The following is a 20440-nucleotide window of genomic DNA, read 5'->3' on the forward strand; positions in this document are numbered from 1 at the left end:
CTGAGTATTTTTAAGTCCCTTAGACAACCTGATTTTTCTTTTACCTTGACCTCTTTGTTACCAAAATAATACAAACTGCCAAATTAAACTTTCTATTCTCAGATTTAAAAAGGCATGAACTACCATTATGTATATCTCCATCTTACCCATGAGAGGGCAGTAGAATACATCCACGTCATTTATTACATCCATAGAGAGGATGAAGATGAAGATTTGGTTTCATATTTAGTACTTGGAATTTGATCTACTCATTTTGGCTTATAATCTTCCTGAATGCAAAGTCTGGAATAAATCTGAATTTTGAAATAAATTTCAAAACCACACTATTTTAGCCCAACATTTTATCTTAAACAATTGTTTGGGGAGTTTTCTAAATACACAAGGATTTTTTTGGTGGTGAGGGGGAGGGGTCCGATCGTTGTTCAAAATTTACTGCAAACAATATTCACATTTATTTCCTCATTGAGAAGTGATTAAAAATATGTCTTGACATTCCTTCCCTCCCCTCCCCCACCATTATAGAAGATAATTCCTGTTTTATTCCCCATAGCTCATGGTTTCACAACGGTTTGGGATATGCAGCTTTTACTCCTTTGGCTAAGTTGGCCTGTGACAGTCATCTGTGATGTGTGACCAAACACCGCTCTTTCTGGTCTTCTATTTTGGTACCTTCATGTGAACAGTTGTGGGAAGAGTTTGGTTACCAGATCCAAGAGGCTCCAGTAGCATGGCGCAGGGTAGGGTGGAATCGGGCGGGCCCAGGTGGGGTGGGGTAGTTAGCAAGTGCCTGGGAAACAGGCTCAACTCATCCTTGACTAGCAGCCTTAGTGAAACTGGGCTGCTGCTCGCAGTAGGCACCGCGCCATGCACATACCTGAGGACGAGCGTGTTGCAGGCGCAGCGCTTAATCATGTCACAACAGGGCGTGGGAGCCGACCTCAGGCACTGGGAGTATCAAAGGCAATTCTGCTCTGGGATTTCAAGCCTCAAGTGTCGGGGAGCGTTATATTCAGCTGTACGTTTCAAGTGGGGCTGTATTGCAACTGCCGGAGACATTTTTGCCCCCCTGAGCTCAGCCTGAGAAATGATGCTGCTCTTTCACTGGAGACACCAGGCCTTCTACATTCGTTGGCAGGAGACAGTACGGTTTCCTTGAGTGAGGTGCCATTTGAATTTCTTGATTAGGCTTTGTCTCACGGGTAGCTGTGAAGAGTCAACATTATGTAAAGTTCTTGTCCATCGCCGTGGAGCCTGTTGGACGGCAGGCACGGTGACTAAGGAACTTTGTCTAGAGGCTCGGCCGGACGACAGCCGTGGCTGCCGCTTGCCTGCCGGAGCGCAGCCTCTTGGAAACCAGGCTCCTGGGCAAGGTTCTGGCCCCGACACTGGACTCGAGCGGGGGCGGTTCCCCGCAGGAAGGTCCTCGGGCGGTGCCGGGGGCGGGTCCAAGGGCGGGTCCAAAGGTGAGGGGTGGGAACATGAGCCAATAAGAACAGGGCTTGGCCGGGCCGGGGCGAGGCCTGCGGCCGGGTCCGCGGGGGCGGGACAGAGCCCACCCCAAGTGGAACTCAGCAGACCTGGCGCCTCGGCTGAGAGGACTAAGCCCGGCTGCCCAGAGGCGGAGGCGGCCTCGAGGCCCAGCGCAGGTAAGAGCGGGGTGACCTGGGGCGGGTTGTGAGGCAGGGGCTTCGGCCCCTCGCAGCGGAGGGTGTCGCACGTTGGGAGCCGGGCCTTGGAGCGTTGGGAGCCGTCCGGTCGCAGAGCGGGAGCCGGCTGGCGGCGGTGTCGGCACCTCCCCGGCCTGGAGGGACTCACGAGCGTGCGGCCCCGCGCCCAGCGAACTCTGGATTTGGGAGCCCGCTGGTCGGCGGAGGCGGCTGTGATGGAGCCTGACTGAGGGTCTCCCCGCCGCTCACCTCGGGGCGCGGGGACCTTTGTCCGGGTGGCGCTCGGGGGCGCTCGGCAGTCCTGGGGAAGAAGCAGGGAGCTCTCCGCATTCAGGAGGAAACGCGGGGCTTTCGTCAGTATTAAGCCGCGACAGGCTGAGACGGTGGGTTTTTCAAACATTTTTGCTTTTCTGTGTTTTGAGCCTTAACAGAACCTGACGAGCACAGTAAAGTCGTCAAGTAGGATTTTGATTTAAAAAATCGGACAGTGGAACATCCAAGAGTTTCTAACTATTATAGTATGACAGAAGATGATCAGAATATGAGTCAGGGGCGGGAGTTTCGGCCAGGACCCACGTACCAGATGTGATACCTCGGTTAAAGTCGACTTTTCTGGGCCTCGTTTCCTTAGCTGTAAAATCGGGATGCTTTTGCCAGGCGGTATTCTTAGGGTCAAATGAGATGAGTGAGAGTGTCCTATAAATGTTAGGTATTGTATATTCTGTGAAACAGCTATTAAGCGCCAGGCACATAGTAGGCTCTTTGTAAACCTTTACCCTAAAGCTAGCGGTCCACCTACGGTGTTTTAGATAAAGCCCTACATCTGGGTTTACTGTGTAAATTGTTTAAGCTCATTTTTTACAAATCACCATTGTTGGAAGTGTGGTCCATTTTTCATCAATTAATGAATTTTTCTAGAATGGCACGCTACACTGTTACTGAATCGTTTACCAAGAAGTTTGGTAGCAGTTAATCTGTGTCTTTGCTTTAGGTAAATAGTTGTAGTTTAAGTTACCTGGTAAAGTAAGCTAGGAGTATTGCTTCAAATCGAGACTTATATTAGCTTTTGTAAGATTTAAGTTGTCCAAAACAAAATATATTAATATATAGCTGCATTTTTTGGTACAGCTTTTATTATAGACATTTGCATTCTTTTCTGTGGGTTTGTGAATGTGTGAGGAGTTTTGGGGGAAGACTGGAAAGGAAAAAAGGAATAACAGTTTGTAACCAGCACACTTTGACTAGGGATAAATGTAGGCGTGTTCTGAAGTCGTTTCCCAGGCAGAAACCAGGAAATGTAGTAATTGTGTCCCTTGGCTTTTCATTAGTTTGTGTGTGTGTGTTGATAGATTTTATTAAATAAGGATATAAAGGAAGAATATTATTTTTTCTGATGTGACAATAGGCAGTTTTCTAAAACTTGAAATTATATTTTATTTTGTTATTAAAATAATTTCTTAATTTTCTGGTGACTGTGCCCGGTCTTGCCTGCTGCACAGCTTTTTCTCTAGTTGCAGCAAGTATGGGTTACTCTCTAGTTGCAGTGCTTGGGCTTCTCCTTTTGGTGGCTTCTCTTGTTGTGGAGGACCAGCTCTAGATCGCACGGGCTTCAATAGTTGTGGCACATGGGCTCAACAGTTGCAGCTCCCAGGTTCTAGAGCACAAGCTTAACAGTTGTGACACATGGGCTTTGTTGCTCCATGGCATGTGGGATCCTCCTGGATCAAGGATCGAACCCATGCCTTCTGCATTGGCAGGAAGCTTCTTTACCACTGAGCCACCAGGGAAACCGTGGAAATTTTATTTTAAATGATCTGTAGTAAGTCTTGCATTATAGACAAGAATTTTAGATCACTGGGTACCAAGACCAAATTAAATGGAGAAGTAGAGGGAAAATTTCTAGTGAATATAATTTTTGTTTTGCTTTAACAGTTTTACATGTTTCAACAGTTCAGTGCAAGATGGATGTTTTGAAACACCAATTACAAGCATGTACTCCATATATAAGGTTTGCTTTGATTTCTAATCTGTTGATCTTGGAGGACTGAAATCTTATATTCACATTATTTATTAAGTATTAATATATTCTAAGGCACAGTTTTAGCACTTACATTCCTATGTGGGCAGCTTCCCTGGTGGCCCAGTGATAAAGAATATGCCTGCCAGTGCAGGAGACGTGGGTTCGATCCCTCGGTTGGGAAGATCCCCTGGAGAAGGAAATGGAAACCCACTCCAGTATTCTTGCCTGGGAAATCCTGTTGACAGAGGGCCTGGTGGGTGTCTGTCCATGGGATTACAGAAGAGTTGGACAGGACATATGAACTAAACAACAATATCTGAGTCACCAGAGAAGCCACCTATACACTAATATAAGTGCTAAAACTGTGCATTGGAATGTATTAGGTGCTCAGTAAATAATGTGAGTATAAGGCTTCAGTCTGCCAAGATCAACAGACAGTAAAGAATCTGCCTGAAATGCAGCAGACCTGGGTTCAATCCATAAGTCGGGGAGTCAGTCTCTTCTCCCTTGAGAAGGGAATGGCTACCCACTCCAGTATTCTTTTCTGGATAATTCCATGAACAGAGGAACCTGGCAGGCTACAGTCCATGGTGTTGCAAAGAGTTGGACCCAACTGAGAGACTAACAATTCTTGTATGGGCAGGATTTAATTCCTTCCATCTAGGAGATTACATTTTACTCCATGCTGCTGCTTCTGTTAAGTCGCTTCAGTTATGTCCGACTCTGTACGACCCCATAGACGGCAGCTCACCAGGCTCCCCATCCCTGGGACTCTCCAGGCAGGAACACTGGAGTGGGTTGCCGTTTCCTTCTCCAATGCACAAAAGTGAAAAGTGAAAGTGAGGTCGCTCAGTCATCTTAGCGACCCCATGGACTGAAGCCCTATAGGCTAGCATAAGTACAGAGAAAGTTGTTTAACAACTGATGATAAGGATAACATCAACCAGCATTTATTGGGATGTGCTTTGGGCTAGGCAGTGTTCTAAATTCTTACATGCATTAGCTTATTGAATCCTTAGAACCACCTTGAGGAGTGTTATTACTATGATCTCCTTTTTAAGCAACATAGAAATGTTGAATGACTTTCCCATATCAAACAGCCTATATGCCAGAGCTAGGTAGGATTCAGACAGACAGTTGGGCTCCAAAAATCCTGATCTTAGCCCTTTCACTATACTGAGTTTAGAATTCTGTGAGTGAGATACAAATGAAATCCAAGGAGTACTTAAAAGAAAGTTCTGTGAAGAACCTCTTCAACAAGAAGGAAAGAGAGAGAGAAACTGATATTGCAAGGTAAAGATGAAGGCATATCCAAGCTTAAACTTAATTATGCTTTATATATATATGAAAATTTTTTTCCTGGTGAATGACATGAGATTCTTTTTGTTTTTTAGCTCTCTCAGTCACTCAATTACTGCAATTATGGCATTATCTTAATACTATGAGAGGTGATTATTTTTCAATAAGAAGTTTAAAATGTCTTTTTGCAGAGGATAAGTTAAATGTTGATAATGGTGATAAGAGTTACAACAGTGATACATGCCATGTGGTGCTTAGTCGCTCAGTTGTGTCCCACTCTTTGCGACCCCATGGACTGTAGCCCACCAGGCTCCTCTGTCCATGGAATTCTCCAGGCAAGAATACTGGATTGGGTTGCCATACCCTCCTCCAGGGGATCCCAACCCAAGGATTCCCAAACCAGGGATTGAACCCAGGTCTCCTGCATTTCAGGCAGATTCTTTATTGTCTGAGCTACCATGGAAGCCCAAGAAAACTGGAGTGGGTAGCCTCTCCCTTCTCCAAGGGATCTTTCTGACCTCAGGAATTGAACCAGGGTCTCCTGCATTGCAGATGGATTCTTTACCAGGTGAGCTAGCAGGGAAGCCCATAACAGAGATATAGTTAAGAGTTTAATTGGACCATTGATGAGGGAAGATGATTCTATATATGGTAAGAGGAGGATTAGTGAGATGATACCATATTTGAATTTGGCTTTGAAGGATGAATAGGAGTTTGCTGAGTTAGGGAAGGAAACAGAAGATATGGATGCAAACCAGAAATATTAGGTGGAAGTATATGGTATGTTTCAGGAATGTGTTTTGGTCCACATTGTCACTAAACTTCAGAGTGTACAGAGATGAGGGATCGGGCTAAAAAAGATGGTGCCTGGAAATAAACTGGAAAAAACAAAAAGGTTGCAGAGCTTGGTTCCCAGTCATGTTAGGATTGCTGAAATTTCTAGAAATTAGGTTAAATATGGGATTTCAGTGCCTTTCGTTTGAAATAAAGAAGATTTTTTTCCTGTTTGACATAATCTTTCACTATAGAATATGATGTTAAAGGTGGTTTTAATACTTTGAAGTATAGGATGTGCTATAAAACAACATACAGATTAGGCATGTAAAAAGTTATGATTCAGAGAAAGAGAGTCTTCGTTTGGTGAACGGCCTGTGTATCATGTTGAGGACTTTGGACTTGATTCTAAAGACAACGGCGAGCCAGTGAGGGACTTTATGTAATTAGGAAAGATAACATGGCGGTGGTGTGATGTAGATGCTGGATTGGATGGAGAGGCAAAAGGTAGAGAGATAAGTTAGAAAGCTGGTGCTATTGAAATAGCTCAGATAAGAGAGGTTAAGAGCTGAGCAGGAAAATAGTAATAGGGATGAAAAGGAGAGGACAGATGATAAAAATATAGAATTTACAAGTGAATTTACCTGTGGAATTTACATTTGCAAACGTAGAATTTAAAAAGTGATTGGCTTTGAAGGTCAACAGAAAAGTGAAAACTTAGTTTCTCAGCTTGGGAAACTGGATAGAAGAGCTTGATTTAATTTTTAATGGGAGGGGGAAGTTAATTGTTTAAGATTTGAACATGATGAGTTTGAGATGTCTATCAACCATCAGATAGAGATGGCAAGAGAGGATCAGAGCCCAGAGGGGAGGCTGAGATTGGAGATTCAGATTTAGGAGTTAGCCAGAGTGGGAATGGCAACCCACTCCAGTGTTCTTGCCTGGAGAATCCCAGGGACGGGGGAGCCTGGTGGGCTGCCGTCTATGGGGTCGCACAGAGTCGGACACGACTGAGCGACTTCACTTTCACTTTTCACTTTCATGCATGGAGAAGGAAATGGCAACCTACTCAAGTATTCTTGCCTGGAGAATCCCAGGGACGGGGGAGCCTGATGGGCTGCCGTCTATGGGGTCGCACAGAGTCGGACATGACTGAAGCAACTTAGCAGCAGCAGCAGCAGCAGAGTGGGAATTAAAGCCCTAAGAGCAGATGAAATTGCTCTGGGGCAGGAGCTGCAGGGCGGGGACACAAAGAATTTTGCTTTGTATGAATGGAAGGGATTATTCATTCATTTATACTTATTTTCTTATTAATTATGACTATAAAACAATTAAATGGGTTTTATTTGAAGATTAAATAGCTTTTACATCCAAGTGAATCCTGTTTTTTTAAAATTTCACTTGACAGTCATTCGTTTATTCCCAAAGTGTTTTGCCCAAACTATTATTGGAGTATCTCTTGGTGAAAAAAAAAAAAAAGGCAGATTCACAGCCAGTCAAGAAAGTAGATCCTCCTTATTATAGAGTTATTTTTCATCCTCTGTACTTTGTAATTCCATGCTTATATAGATGGAATTATAGTTCTATATAAACTATAGCTTATATAGTTTAAGTTGGTTCCACTTTTGTTACTTCAACTTTAGGATGGTGCAAAATTGGTGCGTATTCAATAGAAACTATACTTGGAATTTTTCCTGGGCTAGCAGTATGCTTGTGACACCCTCTCCTAATGCTGGGCAGAGGCAGGGAGTCAGCTCCTAGTCAGCCACACAATCAGAAGGACAACCAACTGATGCACTTACAACCATTTAGTACCCATACAACCATTCTCTTTTTCACTTCCAGTTCAGTAGTCAATAAACAACATGAGATATTAACATTTTATTTTAAAATGGGCTTTTATCAGATCTTCCTGAACTTACTGTGGGGTTATGTTCTGATAAACTCATGATAAGGTAAAAATATCAAAAGTCGATATTTGGTAGGTTAGTACATCTAACCTACCAAACACTGTAGCTTAGCTTCAGTTCAGTTCAGTGTTAGTCGCTCAGTCGTGTCTGACTCTTTGCAATCCCATGGATTGTAGCCTGCCAGGCCCCTCTGTCCACAGAATTCTCCAGGCAAGAATACTGAAGTGGGTTGCCATTCCCTTCTCCAGGGCATCTTCCCGACCTAGGTATCCAGCCCGAGTCTCCCACATTGCAGGCAGATTCTTTACTATCTATCTTAAATGTGCTCAGAACTCCTACTTTAGCCCCAAATTAGGCAAAATCATCTAACACAAGACCTATTTAAAAAAAAAAAAGACCTATTTCATAATACACTATTATTTCATGTAATTTATTGAATACTGTATATGAAAAACAGAATGACTATATATACAGAGAGGTTGTGAGTGTATTGGATTTTCAGCCTTATGATCCTGTGGATCCTATGGCCTGCTGGGAGCTGCAGCCCTGCCCAGCATGATGAGTATCACACTGCAGTCACTGCCCCTGGAAGTTTGTACACTATCAGAATCAAAAATACATTTGAAAATATTTTTCTGTATTCAGTACTCCTTATTGAGCCAGTAAAATGGCAATCTTTTTCCTCAGTGAAAGTGAGGACATTGAAAGCTGGGTGGAATAAAAGACCAAAATTGGAAGTGTCCTGCACTGGTTCCCAGAGGATTGGACAAGATGGAATCTTTTGTCTTTTTTCTCTTAAAGCTGCATGAATAATTTTTCTCCTAAGGAAAAGGAAACATGAAATTTTTCTTCACTTCAGGGACATTAAACCGGATTATAAGATTGAAGAATTAAAAATAATGGTGAGATAAGAGAAAGAAGTTCAAAGGACTTACTTTTTCACATTTGGCATCTGAGATGTTTCTCTTGCACCTCATGTTTTTGAGGAGGAAATTTATATTTTTTTGCTTATAAATCTTAGATTCCTGGTTAGGAACCTGAAAGTATAATTTTAACATTCAGTTCAGGCAGTATTAATCCATTTATATCAGTTATATATTTTATTTATGCTCTCCTGTATTTCTTTAAGTTAGATTTCTGACATTCATGGTTTTCATAGCAGAGATAAATGTTTATAACAGAGGACATGGGGGACAATTACTAGTTTTACTTCGAAGTTTAAATTCATAAAAGTGACATATTTGTAATTTTTTTTTCTTGTTTAGATGTTAATGTTAGAGGATAGTTTTGAGGAGGGTGAGATTTATTCTTGGTGCTGCTTAAAAGAAGTGTGTTTTTTTTCTTTCTCTCTCTCTTTTTCTCCATTAGAGTGAAAAAAAACAAAACAGTCCAACTGTCTAGGATATTTTTGAGTTGGTTACTTAGCAATATGAAGCATAATTTTGTATTTAAATATTTATCTGTATTCTTTGATACTCTGATTAAATAAAAGTCTATTAAGGCTGATGATATTAGAGCCTGCTGGGAGGAAATGACACAGCCTGGTTTTCAACAATATTTACTGCAAATCATCTTTTCCCTGGTACCTACTTAAACTGTAAGGGGTACCATGGAACAAAAGAGCAATATTATGTGAATTAGAGTGATGATCAGTTTGGTGATGATCGTAATGCAATGGTTATTGCACAGTTAATTTATATTAATGTAATTAAAGGTCAAGCAGAATGTAGCAGGATTTTCTTTGCTGTTGGTAACAATGGTGAGACTCTTTTATTTATTAACTTTAAATAAGTTCTTCAAGTGTGATGTTTTTGAGTTCAGTGATAATTGTTGTTCAAAAAGAAATTAGACCAATTTGCCCTCTAAATGTACTGTCTAATTATTAGGAGAAGAAAGCAAGCATAAAACAAAAAAATCCAAGGCTTGCTGCATCTGGAAGTACAAAAATGTTGAGGAAAGGGTGACTCAATAAAAAGTATAAGATATCTTACATGAAGATCTTCTCTTTCACGAAGATAATTTTTAAAACAGGTTTATCAAATGTGCAAAACCACATGAAAATGACTCCATGTATTTGTGTTAATGTTGCAAATGAAAGTTATGATCTTTAACAATGAACAGATTTTTGGAAGCAGCATTCTGGACTTTTCAGTAACCTTTTCAAAGAAAGAAAAGTATATAAAACTATGTCAATTTCCTTTTTATTTCAGTTTCATTGTTATTTTATTTAGTTGCATTATCAGTGGCATGAGAGAAAAAGTGCTACACATTTATTGAAAAAAGTTTTTGTTTAAAATGCATGGATGAAAAATAATGCATGGATGTTACATGTATGATGTTTGGTGTTTAGTTGGTGGAAAATAAAAAACTGCACCTTTTCATATTGACATATCTCTGTTCTATCATTATGGGACATTTCAATAGTGCTTATAAGGTGGCTACAATCTGATACAGACTTTACAATCCAAATTGATGGGATCTCTATTATAAGTTTCTAATATAATATTATTTTTAAAATACTTTTAAGTAGTAGAATCTCAAAAGCGACAGAATGATCTCTCTTCGTTTCCAAGGCAAACCATTCACTATTACAGTAATCTAAATCTATGCCCCAACCAAATGCCAAAGAAGCTGAAGTTGAACGGTTCTGTGAAGACCTACAAGATATTCTAGAACTAACGCCCCCAAAAGACCTCTTTTCATTATAGGGGACTGGAATGCAAAAGTAGGAAGTCAAGAGATACCTGGAATAACAGGCAAATTTGGCCTTGGAGTACAAAATGAAGCAGGGCAAAGGCTAACAGAGTTTTGCCAAGAGAACACACTGGTCATAGCAAACACCCTCTTCCACCAACACAAGAGAAGACTCTACACATGGACATCACCAGATGGTCAATATTGAAATCAGATTGATTATATTCTTTGCAGCCAAAGATGGAGAAGCTCTATACAGTCAGCAAAAGCAAGACCGGGAGCCAACTGTGGCTCAGATCATGAACTCCTTATTGCCAAATTCAGACTTAAATTGAACAAAGTAGTGAAAACTACTAGACCATTCAGGTATGACCTGAATCAAATCCCTTACGATTTATACAGTGGAAGTGACAAATAAATTCAAGGGATTAGATTTGATAGACAGAGTGCCTGAAGAACTATGGACAGAGGTTTGTAACATTGTACATTTGCCCAAGAAAAAGAAATGCTAAAAGGCAAAATGGTTGTTTGAGGAGGCCTTACAAATAGCTGAGAAAAGAAAAGAAGGTAAAGGCAAAGGAGAAAAGGAAAGATATTTCCATTTGAATGCAGAGTTCCAAAGACTAGCAAGGAGATAAGAAAGCCTTCCTCAGTGATCAATACAAAGAAATAGAGGGAAACAACAGAATGGGAAAGACTAGAGATCTCTTCAAGAAAATTAGAGATACCAAGGGAACATTTCATGCAAAGATGGGCTCGATAAAGGACAGAAATGGTATGGACCTAACAGAAACAGAAGATATTAAGAAGAGGTGGCAAGAATACACAGAACTATGCAAAAAAGATCTTCATGACCCAAATAACCACGATGGTGTGGTTACTCACCTAGAGCCAGACATCCTGGAAGGCTAAGTCAAGTGGGTCTTAGGAAACATCACTAAGAATAAAGCTAGTGGAGGTGATGGAATTCCAATTGAGCTATTTCAGATCCTGAAAGATGATGCTGTGAAAGTGCTACACTCAATATGCCAGCAAATTTGAAAAACTCAGCAGTGGCCATAGGACTGGAAAAGGTCAGTTTTCATTCCAGTTCCAAAGAAAGGTAGTTCCAAAGAATGTTCAAACTACCACACAATTGCACTCATCTCACAGACTGGCAAAGTGATGCTCAAAATTCTCCAAGCCAGGCTTCAACAGTACGTGTACTGTGAACTTCCAAATGTTCAAGCTGGCTTTAGAAAGGGCAGAGGAACCAGAGATCAAATTGCCAACATCTGCTGAATCATCAAAAAAGCAAGAGAGTTCCAGAAAAACATCTACTTCTGCCTTATTGACTATGCCAAAGCCTTTGACTGTGTGGATCACAACAAACTGTGGAAAATTCTTCAAGAGATGGAAATACCAGACCACCTTACCTGCCTCCTGAGAAATCTGTATGCAGGTCAAGAAGCAACAGTTAGAACTGGACATGGAACAACAGACTGGTTCCAAATAGGGAAAGGAGTACGTCAAGGCTGTATATTGTCACCCTGCTTATTTAACTTATATGCATAGTACATAATGTACTGGGCTGAAATGCTGGACTGGATGAAGTGCGAGCTGAAATCAAGATTGCTGGGAGAAATATCAATAACCTCAGATATGCAGATGACACCACCCTTATGGTAGAATCAAAGAACTAAAGAGCCTCTTGATGAAAGTGAAAGAGGAGAGTGAAAAAGCTGACTTAAAACTCAGCATTCAAAAACCTAAGATCATGGCATCCAGTCCCATCACTTCATGTCAAATAGTTGGGCAAACAATTGAAATAGTGACAGACTTTATTTTCTTGGGCTCCAAAATCACTGCAGATGGTGACTGCAGACATGAAATTAAAAGATGCTTGCTCCTTGAAAGAAAGCTATGACCAACCTAGACAGCATTTTAAAAGGCAGAGACATTACTTTGCCAACAAAGGTCCATCTAGTCAATGCTGTGGGTTTTCCAGTAGTCATGTATGAATGTGATAATTGGACTATAAAGAAAGCTGAGCACCAAAGAATTGATGCTTTTGAACTGTGGTGTTGGAGAAGACTTTTGAGAGTCCCTTCGACTGCAAGGAGATCCAACCAGTCCATTCTAAAGGAAATCAGTCCTGAATATTCATTGGAAGGACTGATGCTGAAGCTGAAATTCCAATACTTTGGCCACCTGTTGCGAAGAACTAACTCATTGGAAAAGACCCTGATGCTGGGAAAGATTGAAGGCAGGAGAAGAAGGGGACAAAAGAGGATGAGATGGATGGCATCCACCGACTTGATAGACATGAGTTTGAGCAAACTCTGGCAGTTGGTGATGGACAGGGAAGCCTGGCATGCTGCAGTCCATGGGGTCGCAAAGAGTCAGACACGACTGAGCGACTGAACTGAAGTAAAGTAGTAGAATTGCAAATATGGTTAGAAAACATAGAAGAATTATTTTAAACATTGTTTGAAGCTACTGATAATAGTGCTTTCTCCCACCTCCAAAGATCCACACTTTATGTTTTATTATTTCCTCACAGCACCCTCCCAACACTCAAGCAAAGGGAGGAAGGGAGAGACAGAGACAGTGATAGACAGAGATGGACATAGAGACAACAGCCAAAGCAGCACAGCTGACAGTGCAGGCATCCTCCTCCTTTCTTCTGAATGTCCAGGGCAGCTGTTTTCCTGGTCTCCTTGAAACTTGAGGCAAAAGCAGTAGACTGATCATGAGTGAGCATACTGCTCAGCAGATCATCACTGGACTCTTGTTTCTGTCTCATTTGTTCTAAGTACTTAAGAGTCCCCTCTGGAATCACTGTTTTATGTATACAGAGCTTTGGTATGTGCGGAAAACTCTCCGAATCTCTTGGATATATTGAAAAACATTGCAAGTTATTCATTATTGTAAAGGAGACTTGCTGAGTAGCCAAGATTTTTAAATGTATTATTCAGAGCTAATTGTACCCGTTCCCTGGGTGTACCCACTCATCCTAACAGCAGAGTTTGATAGATGTTAAGAGATAAAGAGCTGAGCAGATTGTATGGATCTAGAATTTTTCTAGTTGAAAGACATTCTCATTTGGCAGATGTTTTCCAATATTTTTGGATAACAAAATTGCATATTTAGCTGATATTTTTGGCAACCTAGTGAACTAAATTGGAAGCTCTATATCTCAGGGTTCCAAAACATTGTTTTTGCAGGTACTACTCTTGCTATTTTACTCTTTCAAACATGTTGCTACATCTGAAAGAGAGCATTATCTCTGAAAAAAACTTGAACAAAATAAAATGTAGAGATATTATAAAATTTTCTCTTGTCTCCAGACTTTTAATTATTATTTTCCTGAGGGGAAGTTTAAAACGTTGAAGAAAAACATTTGGCTGAAAGATCCATTTGCCCTGCATCAATAGAGTTCAGTATCGTGCATCGAACCTGGACTGGCATCTCGTTTCATACGTGATATTTTACATGTTGCAATGCCATTCTCCCAAATCTTCCCACCCTCTCCCTCTCCCACAGAGTCCATAAGACTGTTCTATACATCACTGTCTCTTTTGCTGTCTCGTTCACAGGGTTATTGTTACCATCTTTCTAAATTCCATATATATGCGTTAGTATACTGTATTGGTGTTTTTCCTTCTGGCTTACTTCACTCTGTATAATAGGCTCCAGTTTCATCCACCTCATTAGAACTGATTCAAATGTATTCTTTTTAATTGCTGAGTAATACTCCATTGTGTATATGTACCACTGGGACGACCCAGAGGGATGGTATGGGGAGGGAGGAGGGAGGAGGGTTCAGGATGGGGAACACATGTATACCTGTGGTGGATTCATTTTGATATTTGGCAAAACTAATACAATTATGTAAAGTTTAAAAATTAAATAAAATTAAAAAAAAATAAATAAAAAGCAAAAAAAAAAAAAAACTACAATGAAAAAAAAAAATTGAGTTCAACGTGTATTCCAAGGAGAAAAGGAATTCTTACAGCTTAGTTCTTAATGTACTCTGAAGTGGTTATGAATAATACTGCTGACCATCATTTTGTATTAAGACCAAAGAATTTCCGTTACTAAATAGAATAAGTTCAGTACTATTTTTACCTTTCACAACAACTTATTGTTTCATCTAGGGTTTTCAACCCTGACCCAATTTCAAGCAAGCGTACCAGACTCTGTTGTGAACTTGCTAAGTATGTAACATGGTCCTTGTGTTTTGCAGACTGGAATTAGTTTATGAACAGGAAAGGTCACTCACTGCATTACATAGACTCTTTTCTGATTTTAATGTTTATATTGTGTATTAATTTTTGAATTTTAAATGTATTTAAATAATGATCAAATAATATTTGATGGTAACTTTATGTTTTACTTTATCATATGTAATAAGGTTAATTGTTTTGTGAAACCTGTTTCAGCTGTGTGTGTGCATGTTTTGTGACTCAAATGTATTTCTTATCATGGGTTTTGATGAAAAGCCATGGTGATAACTTCTTTGCACACCAAGAAGCAAGGTATTTCGCCTGCTGGATTAATTGCTAGTTTTCCTATCGTTGACTCCAGTTTGCTTTGTTCACTCTTGTGCCCAGGTTTAGCACACAGATGAACAATCATGTAGGCCAGACCCTCTATGAATCATGTTTCCAACTTCAATTGAATATACTACCATTAATCTATTAATTACTGAGCTTGTTGTTGAGCAGCTCTTAAAATTTTTATCCTCAAGTAAATGGGCTTTTTCTCTAAATCTTAATATGGTGTTTGTAGTTTTTATAGGTTAAAGTTATATAATACGACCTTAACTAATTTGGCTTGGGTTTTGTACTGTGCTGTGCTGTGCTTAGTCCCTCAGTCATGTCCAAGTCTTTGCGACTCCATGGACTGTAGCCTGCCAGGCTCCTCTGTCCATGGGGATTCTCCAGGCAAGAATACTAGAGTGGGTTATCAGGCCCTTCTCCAGGGGATCTTCCCAACCCAGGATCGAACCCAGGTCTCCTGCATTGCAGGTGGATTCTTTACCAGCTGAGCTACCAGGGAAGCCTGGTTTGGGTCTTAAGCATATACAAACCTTATCTTTTTTCCAGTTCCATAAGAAGTGTCATCTTTCTCAAACTCCTGACACCTCTTTTTTCCATGTGACTTAACTTTTCCCTCCCTCTTCCTTGTGCTTATTATATCCTTCATTAATTGTTTGCCGCAGTTTTGAAATACATAGTTTTTCTCCTGAACTTTAAAGCATTGTATTTATTTATTTTTATTGGAATATAATTGCTTTACAATGTTGTATTAATATCTGCTGTACAGTGAAATGAATCAGCTATAAGTACACATATATCCCTTCCCTCGTGGCCCTCCCTCCCATCCCTACCCCTATGCCGCTCAGCTAAGTCGTCACAGAGCTCCGAGTTGAGCTCCCTGTGCCATACTGTCTGTCTGACACATGATGTGTATGTGTGTCAGTCCTAACCTCCCAGTTCACCCCAGCCTCCCCTTCCCCCTCTTGTGTCCACATGTCCATTTCTCTACGTCTGCATCTCTGTTTCTGCCCTGGAAATAGGTTTGTCTGTACTGTTTTTCCAGATTCCACGTATAAAAGCGTTGTATTTAAAATTGCTTCTCTTTTTTGACCTTACTCTTCTTCATATTGACTTTACAATAAATGTTGTGTTCATACTTGACCCCTTTTCTTCCTAATTTTCTCCCTAAGCTTTAGCTGTTATCTCTGTCCTCACTGCCCTTTTGGCATTTATTTAATGTCCTGTTACCAGATACAAGGACGCTTTCTTAGTCTTCATTCTCCTTACCTTTCTTTTCTTTGTAGGACCTTTTCCTTTAATGATTATCCATGATTCATATTTTCCTGGTTCTGTTACCACTCACTACTCTTTTTTCCACTCTTTATCTGATTCTCCCTTTTCTTTTCATCTGTGGTCCCTAATAATGATTAATGTTCTCAAGGGTTTAGTTGCTAATTCTTTGCCTTTTAAAACTCTCTGCTTATGTAATGTATATGTAACTAACTATATGTCTTCTTGCTTTTTTTCTCCAAGATGTCTATTTTAAACTTTCTTTACTTTCCTTAACCCTTTGACTTTTCTCTCACTTTACTCTCAGTGAATAATTGTACATTATTATTTCAAAGAGAAAACAGAATCCATTAGGGGGCACGTTAATAAGCATGCAGACCCCAAACTTGTAAATGTACCTGTGTCCTTACCTTTCCTTCCTAATTACCTTCTGTCCCAGTGGAAGAGCTGTCCCTCTTCCTGTCAGATGCTGATTCCTCCAGTTCCATTTGGAGGTCTGTGCCTTCTCTCCCATTTGGGGTTTGCTTTCTACCTTTATTTCTTCTCTTTTCTACCAACTCCTTCCCACCAATGTTTAAACAAGCATTTTAAGAAAGGTATTTTCTTTCTTAAAAAAAAAAAAACAAACAAACTTCCCTGGACCCCATGTTCCTGTCTAGCCACTACTCTGATGTCCACTTGCCTACCTGGATGAACTCCTTGAAAGCGTTTTCTACAGGTGCTGTTTCCATTTGTTCTTTCCCATCAGCTTCTCAATTCACTGTGCTCTTCCTTCAGTCTTTTCCATGCCACTGAACCTGCTCTTGCCAATGTCCTAAGGACCAGTAGACACTCAAGTCTTTACCTTATTTAACTTTTGATGGCACATCAGCCACTGTTGACCTTTCTTTTCTGTTTGAAAGGTTTTCTTCCTTTGGATCCCATGATTCCACATACCCCATGTATTTTTCTCTCTTCTCTTATCTATTTTTATGACTTAAATGGCTATCTGTGATAGAAGAGGTCTGACCCTGAATGTTCTACAACTGACCTGTTTTGGATTAGTAATGTTTTTGCAGTTTATAAAGCCTAACTCTTAACAGAGTATGGTGATCTATGAAAGTCATTTTAAAGTAAAATATATATAGTTATTTAGTAATAAAGGATTTGTGACATGATATGGTAAAAAACACATTTATTTTTTAAAACTTAACTATTGTTCTTTTTTATTTCCCACAATGCCTTTTATGAAGTGATTGCTCAGAACGAACAAGTGCTATATGAGTAATTTATATTTATTTTTTAAAATTAGATAGCCAAAAGAAAACTCAGCCATAGTGCTAATACCCAGAGATAATCACTGTTACATTTTGGTATATATACATATTTATTTTAAATTTTATTTATTTATACATATAGTTTTGTGTTTTGTTTTTTTTTTTTTTTGGCCACAACACATGGCTTGTGGGATCTTATTCCCCCACCTGGAATTGAACCCAAGCCCTCTGCACTGAAAGTGGGGAGTTCAAACTACTGGACTACCAGGGAATTTTTGAGTAACTTATGCTACACAGTGTTTTATAACGTTCTTCTTTTACTATGAACATGTTATGACTTCATAATATTTCATTATACTAGAGACCTCTTCAAGAAAATCAGAAATATCAAAGGAACATTTCATGCAAAGATGGGCTCAATAAAGGACAGAAATGGTATGGACCTAACAGAAGAAGAAGATATTAAGATAGAGGTGGTAAAAATACACAGAATTTTTGGTTCACACAATATGTGAACCGTGAACTTCCTGATGTTCAACCTGGTTTTAGAAAAGGCAGAGGAACCAGAGATCAAATTGCCAACATCCGCTGGATCATTGAAAAAGCAAGAGAGTTCCAGAAAAACATCTAATTCTGCTTTATTGACTATGCCAAAGCCTTTGACTGTGTGGATCACAATGAACTGTGGAAAATTCTTCAAGACATGGGAATACCAGACCACCTGACCTGCCTCGAGAAATCTGTATGCATATTAGGAAGCAACAGTTAGAACTGGACATGGAACAACAGACTGGTTCCAAATAGGAAAAGGAATACATCAAGGCTGTATATTGTCACCCTGCTTATTTAACTTATATGCAGAGTACATCATGAGAAATGCTGGCTGGAAGAAGCAGCAGCTGGAATCAAGATTGCCAGGAGAAATATCAATAACCTCATATGCAGATGACACCACGCTTATGGCAGAAAGTGAAGAACTAAAGAGCCTTTTGATGAAAGTATAAGAGGAGAGTGAAAAAGTTGGCTTAAGGGGCAACATTCAGAAAACTAAGATCATGTCATCCAGTTCCATCAGTTCGGTTCAGTTCAGTGGCTCAGTCGTGTCCGACTCTTTGCGACCCCATGAATCGCAGCATGCCAAGCCTCCCTGTCCATCACCAACTCCCAGAGTTCACTCAGACTTACGTCCATCAAGTCAGTGTTGCCATCCAGCCATCTCATCCTCTGTCGACCCCTTCTCTTCCTGCCCCCAATCCCTCCCAGCATCAGGGTCTTTTCCAATGAGTCAACTCTTCACATGAGGTGGCCAAAGTACTGGAGTTTCAGCTTTAGCATCATTCCTTCCAAAGAACACCCAGGACTGATCTCCTTTAGAATGGACTGGTTGGATCTCCTTGCAGTCCAAGGGACTCTCAAGACTCTTCTCCAACACCACAGTTCAAAAGCATCAATCTTCAGTGCTCAGCCTTCTTCACAGTCCAACTCTCACATCCATACATGACCACAGGAAAAACCATAGCCTTGACTAGATGGACCTTTGTTGACAAAGTAATTTCTCTGCTTTTGAATATGCTATCTAGGTTGGTCATAACTTTCCTTCCAAGGAGTAAGCGTCTTTTAATTTCATGGCTGCAGTCACCATCTGCAGTGATTTTGGAGCCCCAAAAAATAAAGTCTGACATTGTTTCCACTGTTTCCCCATCTATTTCCCATGAAGTGATGGGACCAGATGCCATGATCTTCGTTTTCTGAATGCTGAGCTTTAAGCCAACTTTTTCACTCTCCTCTTTCACCTTCATCAAGAGACTTTTTAGTTCTTCTTCACTTTCTGCCATAAGGGTGGTGTCATCTGCATATCTGAGGTTATTGATATTTCTCCTGGCAATCCTGATTCCAGCTTGTGCTTCTTTCAGCCAGCATTTCTCATGATGTACTCTGCATATAAGTTAAATAAGCAGGGTGACACTCTACAGCCTTGATGTACTCCTTTTCCTATTTGGAACCAGTCTGTTGTTCCATGTCCAGTTCTAACTGTTGCTTCCTGACCTGCATACAGATTTCTCAAGAGGCAGGTCAGGTGGTCTGGTATTCCCATCTCTTGAAGAATTTTCCACAGTTTATTGTGATCTACACAGTCAAAGGCTTTGGCATAGTCAATAAAGCAGAAATAGATGTTTTTCTGGAACTCTCTTGCTTTTTCGATGATCCAGCGGATGTTGGCAATTTGGTCTCTGGTTCCTCTGTGTTTTCTAAAACCAGCTTGAACATCTGGAAGTTCACGGTTCACATATTGCTGAAGCCTGGCTTGGAGAATTTTGAGCATTACTTTACTAGCGTGTGAGATGAGTGCAATTGTGCGGTAGTTTGAGCATTCTTTGGCATTGCCTTTCTTTGGGATTGGAATGAAAACTGACCTTTTCCAGTCCTGTGGCCACTGCTGAGTTTTCCAAATTTGCTAGCATATTGAGTGCAGCACTTTCACAGCATCATCTTTCAGGATTTGAAATAGCTCAACTGGAATTCCATCACCTCCACTAACTTTGTTTGTAGTGATGCTTTCTAAGGCCCACTTGACTTCACATTCTAGGATGTCTGGCTCTAGGTCAGTGATCACACCATCGTGATTATCTGGGTCATGAAAATCTTTTTTGTACAGTTCTTCTGTGTATTCTTGCCACCTCTTCTTAATATCTTCTGCTTCTGTTAGGTCCATACAATTTGTCCTATATTGTGCCCATCTTTACATGAAATGTTCCCTTGGTATCTCTGATTTTCTTGAAGAGATCTCTAGTCTTTCCCATTCTGTTGTTTTCCTCTATTTCTTTACATTGATGGCTGAAGAAGGCTTTCTTATCTCTTCTTGCTATTCTTTGGAACTCTGCATTCAGATGCTTATATCTTTCCTTTTCTCCTTTGCTTTTCGCTTCTCTTCTTTTCACAGCTATTTGTAAGGCCTCCTCAGACAGCCATTTTGCTTTTTTGCATTTATTTTCCATGGGGATGGTCT

At 40.3% G+C, this 20440-nt stretch overlaps 1 protein-coding gene across 2 annotated transcripts in view; it reads left to right on the forward strand.

Moving 5' to 3' along the window:
* Nucleotides 1–1543: 1543 nt before the first annotated feature.
* The window catches only part of DENND2C (DENN domain containing 2C), a 93222-nt gene continuing 74325 nt past the window's right edge, over nt 1544–20440 (forward strand). For both annotated transcript variants that reach the window (XM_027535994.1, XM_027535997.1), the window contains exon 1: nt 1544–1646. The gene's annotated coding sequence lies outside the window, so the exon portion shown is untranslated. The remainder of the gene's footprint in view (nt 1647–20440) is intronic.

This window comes from Bos indicus x Bos taurus, chromosome 3, assembly GCF_003369695.1.
Source record: "Bos indicus x Bos taurus breed Angus x Brahman F1 hybrid chromosome 3, Bos_hybrid_MaternalHap_v2.0, whole genome shotgun sequence".
NCBI lineage: Eukaryota > Metazoa > Chordata > Mammalia > Artiodactyla > Bovidae > Bos > Bos indicus x Bos taurus.